Source organism: Nerophis ophidion, linkage group LG01 (genome assembly GCF_033978795.1).
Source record: "Nerophis ophidion isolate RoL-2023_Sa linkage group LG01, RoL_Noph_v1.0, whole genome shotgun sequence".
NCBI lineage: Eukaryota > Metazoa > Chordata > Actinopteri > Syngnathiformes > Syngnathidae > Nerophis > Nerophis ophidion.
Window position 1 is genome coordinate 13,153,904 of NC_084611.1, and position 12,308 is coordinate 13,166,211.

At 37.1% G+C, this 12,308-nt stretch overlaps 7 non-coding genes across 7 annotated transcripts; all 7 read right to left on the minus strand.

Moving 5' to 3' along the window:
* Nucleotides 1-1,715: 1,715 nt before the first annotated feature.
* Nucleotides 1,716-1,798, minus strand: trnal-cag (transfer RNA leucine (anticodon CAG)). Its single transcript has one exon. It is a non-coding gene; the product is annotated as a tRNA-Leu (tRNA).
* Nucleotides 1,799-2,459: 661 nt separating this feature from the next.
* Nucleotides 2,460-2,542, minus strand: trnal-cag (transfer RNA leucine (anticodon CAG)). The gene has a single exon. It is a non-coding gene; the product is annotated as a tRNA-Leu (tRNA).
* Nucleotides 2,543-3,203: 661 nt separating this feature from the next.
* trnal-cag (transfer RNA leucine (anticodon CAG)) lies at nt 3,204-3,286 on the minus strand. Its single transcript has one exon. It is a non-coding gene; the product is annotated as a tRNA-Leu (tRNA).
* A 1,385-nt stretch (nt 3,287-4,671) lies between these two features.
* On the minus strand, nt 4,672-4,754 carry trnal-cag (transfer RNA leucine (anticodon CAG)). The gene has a single exon. It is a non-coding gene; the product is annotated as a tRNA-Leu (tRNA).
* Nucleotides 4,755-6,407: 1,653 nt separating this feature from the next.
* Nucleotides 6,408-6,479, minus strand: trnae-cuc (transfer RNA glutamic acid (anticodon CUC)). The gene has a single exon. It is a non-coding gene; the product is annotated as a tRNA-Glu (tRNA).
* Nucleotides 6,480-8,368: 1,889 nt separating this feature from the next.
* On the minus strand, nt 8,369-8,440 carry trnae-cuc (transfer RNA glutamic acid (anticodon CUC)). Its single transcript has one exon. It is a non-coding gene; the product is annotated as a tRNA-Glu (tRNA).
* A 3,531-nt stretch (nt 8,441-11,971) lies between these two features.
* On the minus strand, nt 11,972-12,054 carry trnal-cag (transfer RNA leucine (anticodon CAG)). Its single transcript has one exon. It is a non-coding gene; the product is annotated as a tRNA-Leu (tRNA).
* Nucleotides 12,055-12,308: the final 254 nt, after the last annotated feature.

Genomic DNA, 12,308 nt, shown 5'->3' on the forward strand with positions numbered 1-12,308 from the left:
AATAAATACATTTTAATTTAATTCTTCATTTTAGCTTCTGTTTTTTCGACGAAGATTATTTGTGAAATATTTCTTCAAACTTATTATGATTGAAATTTTAAAAAATATATTCTGGCAAATCTAGAAAATCTTTAGAATCAAATTTAAATCTTATTTCAAAGTATTTTGAATTTTTTTCTAAAATTTTTGTTCTGGAAAATCTAGAAGAAATAATGATTAGTATTTGTTAGAAATATAGCTTGGTCCAATTGTTATATATTCTAACAAAGTGCAGATTGAATTTTAACCTATTTAAAACATGTCATTAAAATTCTAAAACTAATCTTAATCAGGAAAAATTACGAATGATGTTCCATAAATTATTTTTTTAATTTTTTTTCATCACATTGTCTGTTGGCTCAGCAGTACTAATTTTCTCTGACTCTTCGTAAATACGTAATCTCCTTTTGAAATCTGTAAATGTCACATTGTCTTCGTTTTGTGTTACACGTACAGCTAATGGCTTGTAAGCATCAGGAAGTCCTCCAAGAATCATGGCTATGATCAGACTATCACTGAGAGTCTCACCGGCATCACGAAGTGCTGTAATCAGGTTTTCTGCTCTGATGATGTAGTCCGTAGTCGACTCTCTATCTGCTTTCCGTAGTTTTGTCAAGGACGTGTACAGGTTGATTATTCGTGGCTTGCTTTTTCCTGAGTAGTGCTCCCTCAGCATTTTCAGTGCTTTCCTTCCATCGTATGTAGCATCATGTCTAATTAAAGACAGGCTTTTTTCAGTGCTTTCCTTCCATCGTATGTAGCATCATGTCTAATTAAAGACAGGCTTTTATCATCGATCAACCTTATGAGCTCTGCATAGCAGTCTGGATTCTTTATTCTGTCCGCTGCTGCTTGCTCTTCTCCAACTGGTTCATTTAGAACAGTGTCTTTCAACTTTAAAATATGTAAGTGTCCCAAAAACCTTGCTTCCCAAAGGTCATACTTGCTTTCGGATCCATCGAAGTACAGTTGCGGGGATACTGCTCCAGTAGTACGAGCCGCCATTTTTGTTTAAGCGCCGCACTTTAGCACTGTGCTATGCTAATTAGCTCAAACTTTGCCGCGGGTTACTTCTTCTTCGAGAGTACACGCTACTTCATTGGCTAAAGTCCCTTTAATGCTCCGTGTAATACTTCACGCTTGCATTACCTTTATCCTTGGTCAAGTAGTTCTCCTCTGTTAGCTCAAGTCCACACCTGCAAACTTCCTTGGCTTCTGTGTCCGTGGGTCGACTCAACGCTACCTTGCCTTGTTTGCTTGAGTTGGTTGGAATCACTGCGGTTCCTGGAATTACTGCGGTTCCTGGCGTTCCTGGGGTTGCTGCAGTTCCTGGCGTTCCTGGGGTTGCTGGGCCCATAACCTGTTAAGGTGTTTGAGCTTAACAGAGTTCTTTATACGTGCACATGAACGACACTTTCAACGAGTCTTGAACATCAACGTCCTCTCACCGAGGAGACTTTTATTCTCTTCTTCTGTTGAACACACAACTACTTCTGTGTTAAACACTACACAGTACCAGAGCGCCCTCAAGGGGATAACATGCGCTACAACATCCTACCTCTATAACACAGTCACTGAGTAAGAGCGTGGATATATACAATCTTAACACACAATAACAGGAAAAGTTCATGTCATAGATAAAATGAATTAGTAGTGAGGAAAGCCCTCAATATTCTTGTCAGAAGTGGGATTCGAACCCACGACTACAGAGTAGACTACGACCTGAACGTAGCGCCTTAGACCGCTCGGCCATCCTGACGGCCAAAAACACCTCCACACCCACACATCCTAATAGTTTAATGGCTTCCTGTACAATATTTGTATTTGTTATCAAGAATTACTGTTTTATAATTGAATATATAATTTTGACTGAAGCTAAAAAGTTTGCATTAAACATTAGCATGCTAATGTTAGCTTGTTATTATGGGAACAGTTAGAATACCTGTAAAATGGAGACATGTCTCAAAAACCATTAATTTTAGCTTTCAATCATCAAAATGATCTAAAATATTAGCATAAAACATCAGCACATTAATGTTAGATTGATCATTTAAAAAATGTTAGCAAACTTCTAAGATAGCACCAAGTATCAAATGCCATGAATTTTAGTTTCAAATAATTACAATTAGCTCAAATGCTAGCATAAAACCATAACATGCTAACTAATGTTAGCATGGTGACATAAGAAAAGTTGGAATACTTCTGACAATGCCATGTATCAAAAGCCAAGATTTTTAGGTTTATACAAATACAATAATCAAAAAATATTAGCATTAAAATGTTAACATGGTAAAATAAGAGAAGTTTAGCATGTTAGCATGCTATATATAGGATGCTATTGTTAGCATGATAACAGGAAAAGTTCATGTCATAGATAAAATGAACTAGTAATTTGTAGTGAGGAAAGCCCACAATGTTCCTGTCAGAAGTGGGATTCGAACCCACGCCTACAGAGTAGACTACGACCTGAACGTAGCGCCTTAGACCGCTCGGCCATCCTGACAGCCATAAATACTTCCACGGCCACACATGCTAATGGTTTAATGGCTTCCTGTACAATATTTGTATTTGTTATCAAGAATTACTGTTTTATAATTGAATATATAATTTTGACTGAAGCTAAAAAGTTTGCATTAAACATTAGCATGCTAATGTTAGCTTGTTATTATGGGAACAGTTAGAATACCTGTAAAATGGAGACATGTCTCAAAAACCATTAATTTTAGCTTTCAATCATCAAAATGATCTAAAATATTAGCATAAAACATCAGCACATTAATGTTAGATTGATCATTTAAAAAATGTTAGCAAACTTCTAAGATAGCACCAAGTATCAAATGCCATGAATTTTAGTTTCAAATAATTACAATTAGCTCAAATGCTAGCATAAAACCATAACATGCTAACTAATGTTAGCATGGTGACATAAGAAAAGTTGGAATACTTCTGACAATGCCATGTATCAAAAGCCAAGATTTTTAGGTTTATACAAATACAATAATCAAAAAATATTAGCATTAAAATGTTAACATGGTAAAATAAGAGAAGTTTAGCATGTTAGCATGCTATATATAGGATGCTATTGTTAGCATGATAACAGGAAAAGTTCATGTCATAGATAAAATGAACTAGTAATTTGTAGTGAGGAAAGCCCACAATGTTCCTGTCAGAAGTGGGATTCGAACCCACGCCTACAGAGTAGACTACGACCTGAACGTAGCGCCTTAGACCGCTCGGCCATCCTGACAGCCATAAATACTTCCACGGCCACACATGCTAATGGTTTAATGGCTTCCTGTACAACATTTGTATTTGTTATCAAGAATTACTGTTTTATAATTGAATATATAATTTTGACTGAAGCTAAAAAGTTTGCATTAAACGTTAGCATGCTAATGTTAGCTTGTTATTATGGGAACAGTTAGAATGCCTGTAAAATGGAGACATGTCTCAAAAACCATTAATTTTAGCTTTCAATCATCAAAATGAGCTAAAATATTAGCATAAAACATCAGCACATTAATGTTAGATTGATCATTTAAAAAATGCTAGCAAACTTCTAAGATAGCACCAAGTATCAAATGCCATGAATTTTAGTTTCAAATAATTACAATTAGCTAAAATGCTAGCATAAAACAATAACATGCTAACTAATGTTAGCATGGTGACATAAGAAAAGTTGGAATACTTCTGAAAATGCCATGTATCAAAAGCCAAGATTTTTAGGTTTATACAAATACAATAATCAAAAAATATTAGCATTAAAATGTTAACATGGTAAAATAAGAGAAGTTTAGCATGTTAGCATGCTATATATAGGATGCTATTGTTAGCATGATAACAGGAAAAGTTCATGTCATAGATAAAATGAATTAGTAATTTGTAGTGGGGAAAGCCCACAATGTTCCTGTCAGAAGTGGGATTCGAACCCACGCCTACAGAGTAGACTACGACCGCTCGGCCATCCTGACAGCCATAAATATTTCCACGGCCACACATGCTAATGGTTCAATGGCTTCCTGTACGAAATTTGTATTTGTTATCAAGAATTACTGTTTCATAATTGAATATATAATTTTGACTGAAGCTAAAAAGTTTGCATTAAACGTTAGCATGCTAATGTTAGCTTGTTATAATGGGAACAGTTAGACTACCTGTAAAATGGAGACATGTCTCAAAAACCATGTATTTTAGCCTTCAATCATCAAAATGATCTAAAATATTAGCATAAAACATCAGCACATTAATGTTAGATTGATCATTTAAAAAATGTTAGCAAACTTCTAAGATAGCACCAAGTATCAAATGCCATGAATTTTAGTTTCAAATAATTACAATTAGCTCAAATGCTAGCATAAAACCATAACATGCTAACTAATGTTAGCATGGTGACATAAGAAAAGTTGGAATACTTCTGACAATGCCATGTATCAAAAGCCAAGATTTTTAGGTTTATACAAATACAATAATCAAAAAATATTAGCATTAAAATGTTAACATGGTAAAATAAGAGACTTTTAGCATGTTAGCATGCTATATATAGGATGCTATTGTTAGCATGATAACAGGAAAAGTTCATGTCATAGATAAAATGAACTAGTAATTTGTAGTGAGGAAAGCCCACAATGTTCCTGTCAGAAGTGGGATTCGAACCCACGCCTACAGAGTAGACTACGACCTGAACGTATCGCCTTAGACCGCTCGGCCATCCTGACAGCCATAAATACTTCCACGGCCACACATGCTAATGGTTTAATGGCTTCTTGTACAAAATTTGTATTTGTTATCAAGAATTACTGTTTCATAATTGAATATATAATTTTGACTGAAGCTAAAAAGTTTGCATTAAACGTTAGCATGCTAATGTTAGCTTGTTATAATGGGAACAGTTAGACTACCTGTAAAATGGAGACATGTCTCAAAAACCATGTATTTTAGCCTTCAATCATCAAAATGAGCTAAAATGTTAGCATAAAACATAAGCTCACTAATGTTAGCATAATAATATAAAAACTTTAGCATACTTCTAAGATAGCACCCAGTATCAAATGCCATGAATTTTAGTTTCAAATAATTATAATTAGCTAAAATGCAAGCATAAAACAACAACATGCTAACTAATAAATAAAATAAATGATAAATGGGTTGTACTTGTATAGCGCTTTTCTACCTTCAAGGTACTCAAAGCGCTTTGACACTACTTCCACATTTACCCATTCACACACACATTCACACACTGATGGAGGGAGCTGCCATGCAAGGCGCCAACCAGCACACATCAGGAGCAAGGGTGAAGTGTCTTGCTCAGGACACAACGGACGTGACGAGTTTGGTACTAGGTGGGAATTGAACCAGGGACGCTCGGGTTGCGCACGGCCACTCTCCCCACTGCGCCACGCCGTTAGCATGTTAGCATGGTGACATAAGAAAAGTTGGAATACTTCTGACAATGCCATGTATCAAAAGCCAAGATTTTTAGGTTTATACAAATACAATAATCAAAAAATATTAGCATTAAAATGTTAACATGGTAAAATAAGAGAAGTTTAGCATGTTAGCATGCTATAGATAGGATACTAATGTTAGCATGATAACAGGAAAAGTTCATGTCATAGATAAAATGAATTAGTAATTAGTGTGTGAAGTGTCAAACATGCAATATGCCGGTTTTTAGACGGTCTCCACAAGCTCCGTTCCCCCAGAAGGTGTGTGAAGTGTCCAACATGGGTACTCACAAGAAACTGTTAGTTCTCTGGGATCCAGAGTGGGGGTGTGGTCCTCGGCGGTCACGTGACGTTGGGTGAAGCGTAACAGCGGAATTAGCTCAAATGGTAGAGCGCTCGCTTAGCATGTGAGAGGTAGCGGGATCGATGCCCGCATTCTCCACTGGAACTTTTTAGAGTTTGAGAGCCGACCCCATGTGTGCAGTCGTCCATCTTGTGGGACACGTGTGGACGTCAGTAAAGTCTGTATGACGAGGACAGCTGGAAGTGGGCGTGGCCTTCAGGATACACACACTGTAGTATTACTTTAAAGTACTGCAGTAACACTCTTACTAAAATATAAGACGTTGACAAAGGCACTGAAATAGTCCAAAGTCTGGACTTTTGCCGATTGACTGACGTTTGCGTGATTGTGTCTGATAGCAGCTATCTTAGCTTGTCTTACAGGGGAATTAGCTCTAATGGTAGGGCGCTCTTAAGGGGACGGGCAATACGCGCATTAGTATGGTTAGGAGGAGATGCCTCATCTAGCGCAAAAAAATCGTCTGGTTCAAGCCAGGTTTCGGTGAGGTCAGCCATGTTTTTTCGGAACTCTTAAGTTCCTCACATTATTTACCACTCAGACATAGTTGCTAAAATGCTAAGTTCCCTGACCGGGAATCGAACCCGGGCCGCGGCGGTGAGAGCGCTGAATCCTAACCACTAGACCACCAGGGACTTGATGAGGGGCCATTTGAGGCTCACGCTTCGAGTGTGACAGTCACCTGTTACATGACACTTCTTAGACAGTCCAGAGACCAGACTGAAGACTTCAGCCATCCATCTCGCTAACTCTCATATGGTAAGCTAGCATGCTAACATTTAAGCTAATTTTAGCTACAGTAAAGTCATCAATCATGATATCACAGATGTTTTCTTTCGTGTACGACTCTACCTCTGACAGGAAGAAGTTGCTCATACAGACATCCATCAAGTCCCTGGTGGTGGTTAGGATTGGTCCCTCTTTTTGCTGTGTTCTGGGGCCGATTCCCGTTCAGGGAAAATAGGGAACAAGTCACCTTTACAGGGGGATTAGCTCAAATGGTAGAGCGCTCGCTTAGCATGTGAGAGGTAGCGGGATCGATGCCTGCGTTCTCCAGGGGAACTTTTTCGATGGGCAATGAAAAAGGACTTTAGTATGTGAGAAAGTTAGGTGAAATGGTAGCATGCTAGCTTAACATGTGAGAGTTAGTGAGATGGATGGCTGGATTCTTCAATCTGGTCTCTTAACCGTCTAAGAAGTGTCATGTAATACTGAACATCTGTTATTTATTTATTTGTAATATCATAGTTGTTAGCTACATAATGATAGCAGCTAGCAGTCCAAAAGACTTTACAGTGGAATTAGCTTGAATGGTAGCATGTTAGCTTAGCTAGGTAGCACGATTGACAACTGAAAACACGTTTTGGGACTGTGTTGTTAAACTACAAGGTCAGCCATGTTTTTAGGAACTCTTAAGGGGCTCACATTATTCACCACTCCAGATATAGATGCTAAATTGCTAAGTTCCCTGACCGGGAATCAAACCCCGGCCGCGGCGGTGAGAGCACCGAATCCTATCCACTAGACCACCAGGGACTTAATAAATTTCACACTCAAAATGTGAGCCTCATATAATTTCTTGAAGAGAAATTGTATGAGGCTCACGCTTTGACAGTCACGTGTTACATGACACTTCTTAGACAGTCCAGAGACCAGACTGAAGACTTCAGCCATCGATCTCGCTAACTCTCATATGTTAAGATAGCATGCTAACATATAAGCTAATTTCAGCTAAAGTTATCAATCATGATATCACACGTCTTCCTTCATGTGAGAGGAAGAAGTTGCTTATACAGACATCCATCAAGTCCCTGGTGGTCTCGTGGTTAGGATTGGTCCCTCATATTGCCGTGTTCTGGGTCTGATTCCCGTGTAGGGAAAATAGGATTATGGCAGCATTGAACCTTCATGGGGGAATTAGCTCAAATGGTAGAGCGCTCGCTTTGCATGTGAGAGGTAGCGGGATCGATGCCCGCATTCTCCATTGGAACTTTTTAGAGTTTGAGAGCCGACACCATGTGTGCAGTCGTCCATCTTGTGGGACACGTGTGGACGTCAGTAAAGTCTGTATGACGAGGACAGCTGGAAGTGGGCGTGGCCTTCAGGATACACACACTGTAGTATTACTTTAAAGTACTGCAGTAACACTTTTACTAAAATATAAGACGTTGACAAAGGCACTGAAATAGTCCAAAGTCTGGACTTTTGCCGATTGACTGATGTTTGTGTGATTGCGTCTGATAGCAGCTAGCTTACCTTGTCTTACAGGGGAATTAGCTCAAATGGTAGAGCGCTCTTAAGGGGACGGGCAATATGCGCATTAGTATAGTTAGGAGGAGATGCCTCATCTAGCGCAAAAAAATCGTCTGGTTTAAGGCAGGTTTCGCTAATGCCAGCCATGTTTTTTCGGAACTCTTAAGTTTCTCACATTATTTACTACTCAGACATAGTCTGAGTGGTTTTTTCGGAACTCTTAAGTTTCTCACATTATTTACCACTCAGACATAGTTGCTAAAATGCTAAGATCCCTGACCGGGAATCGAACCCGGGCCGCGGCGGTGAGAGCACCGAATCCTAACCACTAGACCACCAGGGACTTTATGAGTGACCATATGAGACTCACATTTTGAGTGTGACAGTCACCTGTTACGAGATAGTCCAGAGACCAGACTGAAGACTTCCGGCATCCATCTCGCTAACTCTCACATGTTAAGCTAGCATGCTAACATTTAAGCTAATTTTAGCTACAGTAAAGTCATCAATCATGATATCACAGATGTTTTCTTTAATGTACGACTCTACCTCTGAGAGGAAGAAGTTGCTCATACAAACATCCATCAAGTCCCTGGTGGTGGTTAGGATTGGTCCCTCTTTTTGCTGTGTTCTGGGTCCGATTCCCGTTCAGGGAAAATAGGGAACAAGTCACCTTTACAGGGGAATTAGCTCAAATGGTAGAGCGCTCGCTTAGCATGTGAGAGGTAGCGGGATCGATGCCCGCATTCTCCAGTTAAACATTTTCAACCGGGAATAAAAAAAGGAGTTTAGCATATGAGAGAGTTAGCTCAAATGGTAGCATGCTAGTTAGCAAGATTGACAACTGTGTTCTCCACATGAAAACACATTTTTACAATGTTGTTGTTGTCAAACTACAAGGTCAGCCATGTTTTTTAGGGACTCTGAAGTTCTCACATTATTCACCACTCAGACATAGTTGCTAACATGCTAAGTCCCCTCACCGGGAATCAAACCTGGGCTGCAGCATTGAGGGCGCCGAATCCCCAGGGACTGGAAGTGGTCTTTGACTCTTGTCACCCGGCCAGGTGACTCGTCTGGAGCACGCCTGGGCGACATTACGCCAGCGGCACACAGAGGGCGCCATTCTCTACCAGAAAACTCTGCGGCCCTTCATGATGAGGCTGAATGAAGGCAAAGGTATGATACACTATTATAGCAGTGATACCATGTTGTGATATCAGTTATTCTTATCGTTTCTTGTCTTAGAAGGATTAGTCACACTTGGAATGTAGCAAGATGTCGACTTTAATGATTATTCATGACTTGATGTACTGCATCATGATTATTGATGGTACTGTTCACATTGAATCGATACGGTACCAATTCCAGGTGCCTAGGAGTCAATACTGGTACTCAAATGTACCAATTTTTGGAAAATATTTTGTTTCATTATTTATATATTTCCCGAATGACAGTGCTTTTTACCCTCTCTCTCTATCTCTCTCTCTGTATATATATATATATATATATATATATATATATATATATATATATATATATATATATATATATATATATATATATATATATATATCCATATATATATATATACCTTTATATACCTATGAATATATATATTCATATATGAAAAAAAAAAATATATATATATGTATATATATGTATATGTGTATATTACATATGTAGATATATACCTATATATATTAAACAAACATAACATTAACAAGTTGGTAATGGATCTCATTATCAAAACAACACAACAGATAGCAGAACTCTCAATGCGCCCACATACAAAAAGTCCTGCTGGTGCATTCATAACATTCCCAACCATTTTTAACATTTCAAAAATTTGGGAGATTTGAAAACAATTCAAAAATTATGGATATGTTAAATATTTTAAATAATCTTTAACATTTTACACATTTTTCAAACATTTTTAGGTATTTTCAAACATTTCCAAAATGTTGATTATTTCAACGCATTTGTAACATTTAAAAAATATATAATTTTTTAAAACATGTTTAACAATTGAAAAACATTTTTTTTTTAGCATTTTTTAACATTTTTAAAAATGTTAAGCATTTTCAAACATTTTAAAAATGTTTAACATTTCAATGCATTTTTAACATTTTAAAATACTTGAACATTTTTAAATATTTTAACTTTTTATAACAATGTTTACATATTACACATGTTTAACAAAACGTTTTTTGTTAACATTTTTAACGCTTTATAACATTTTTAAAGATTTTTAACATTTTAAATATGTAAAATATTTTCATACACTTTAAAGATTTTAACATTAAAACTTTTTTTTACCATTTCAAATCATTTAAGAACTTTTTAAAAAATGTAAAAATTGTTTTACAAGGGTAATTTTGCAAGGGGAATTACCTCAAATGTTAGAGCGCTTGCTTAGCCTGCGAGAGGTAGCGGGATCAATGCCCGCATTCTCCATGACTTCTTTATTTTTGTACGATTCCAACTGTCCTGACGCCTCTCCGCACGTCACGTCTGTGTCGCAGAAAGCTGTCCTCTGTCCAGCACCAGCTTCCCGCACGTCCTGCCCCTCCTTTACCTGCTGGAGAGAGGCGTGGCGCTGGGCGAGGGGGCGGAGCCTTGGGAGACGGCGGAGGACGGCGTGGACGTGGTCATGTTGCATCTCGGGGAGGCCAGGACCGTGGCGCAACTAGGCGACGTCTACAGGTCCAACGCTGAGAGCAAACTGCAAGGTCAAAAGACACACAAACACACAAATATGTATTTTATTAAATATGTGTCTCAAAACCCATGAATTTTAGGTTTACACTAATAAAATGAGCAAAATGTTAGCATTAAACATTAGCATGCTAACGTAAGCGTGTTATAATGAAATAGTTAGCACACTTGCAAGAAAGAGACATGTCTCAAACCCCATTAATTTGTTAGCATAAAACATGAGCACGTTAATGTTAGCATGATCATTTAAAAAATGTTAGCAAACTTCTAAGATATCACCAAGTATCAAATGCCATGAATTTTAGGTTTGAATAATTACAATTAGCTAAAATGCTAGCATAAAACCATAAGATGCTAACTAATGTTAGCATGGTGACATAAGAAAAGTTGGAATACTTCTGACAATGCCATGTATCGAAAGCCAAGATTTTTAGGTTTATACAAATACAATAATCAAAAAATATTAGCATTAAAATGTTAACATGGTAAAATAAGAGAAGTTTAGCATGTTAGCATGCTATAGATAGGATGCTAATGTTAGCATGCTAACAGGAAAGTTTTATGAATTTGTATTTGTTATCAAGAATTACTGTTTTATAATTGAATATATAATTTTGACTGAAGCTAAAAAGTTTTCATTAAATGTTAGCATGCTAATGTTAGCTTGTTATAATGGGAACAGTTAGAATACCTGTAAAATGGAGACATGTCTCAAAAACCATTAATTTTAGCTTTCAATCATCAAAATGAGCTAAAATGTTAGCATAAAACATAAGCTCACTAATGTTAGCATAATAATATAAAAACTTTAGCATACTTCTAAGATAGCACCCAGTATCAAATGCCATGAATTTTAGTTTCAAATAATTACAATTAGCTAAAATGCGAGCATAAAACAATAACATGCTAACTAATGTTAGGATGGTGACATAAGAAAAGTTGGAATACTTCTGACAATGCAATGTATCAAAAGCCCAGATTTTTAGGTTTATACAAATAAAATTATCAAAAAATATTAGCATTATGATGTTAACATGGTAAAATAAGAGACTTTTAGCATGTTAGCATGCTATAGATAGGATACTAATGTTAGCATGATAACAGGAAAAGTTCATGTCATGGATAAAATGAATTAGTTGTGAGGAAAGCCCTCAATTGTCAGAAGTGGGATTCGAACCCACGCCTACAGAGTAGACTACGACCTGAACGTAGCGCCTTAGACCGCTCGGCCATCCTGACAGACATGAAAATTCCCACGCCCACACATGCTAATGGTTAAATGGCTTCATATACAAAATTTGTATTTGTTATCAAGAATTACTGTTTCATAATTGAATATATAATTTTGACTGAAGCTAAAAAGTTTAATTAAACATTAGCATGCTAATGTTAGCTTGTTTTAATGGGAACAGTTAGACTACCTGTATAATGGAGACATGTCTCAAAAACCATGAATTTTAGCTTTCAATCATCAAAATGAGCTAAAATGTTAG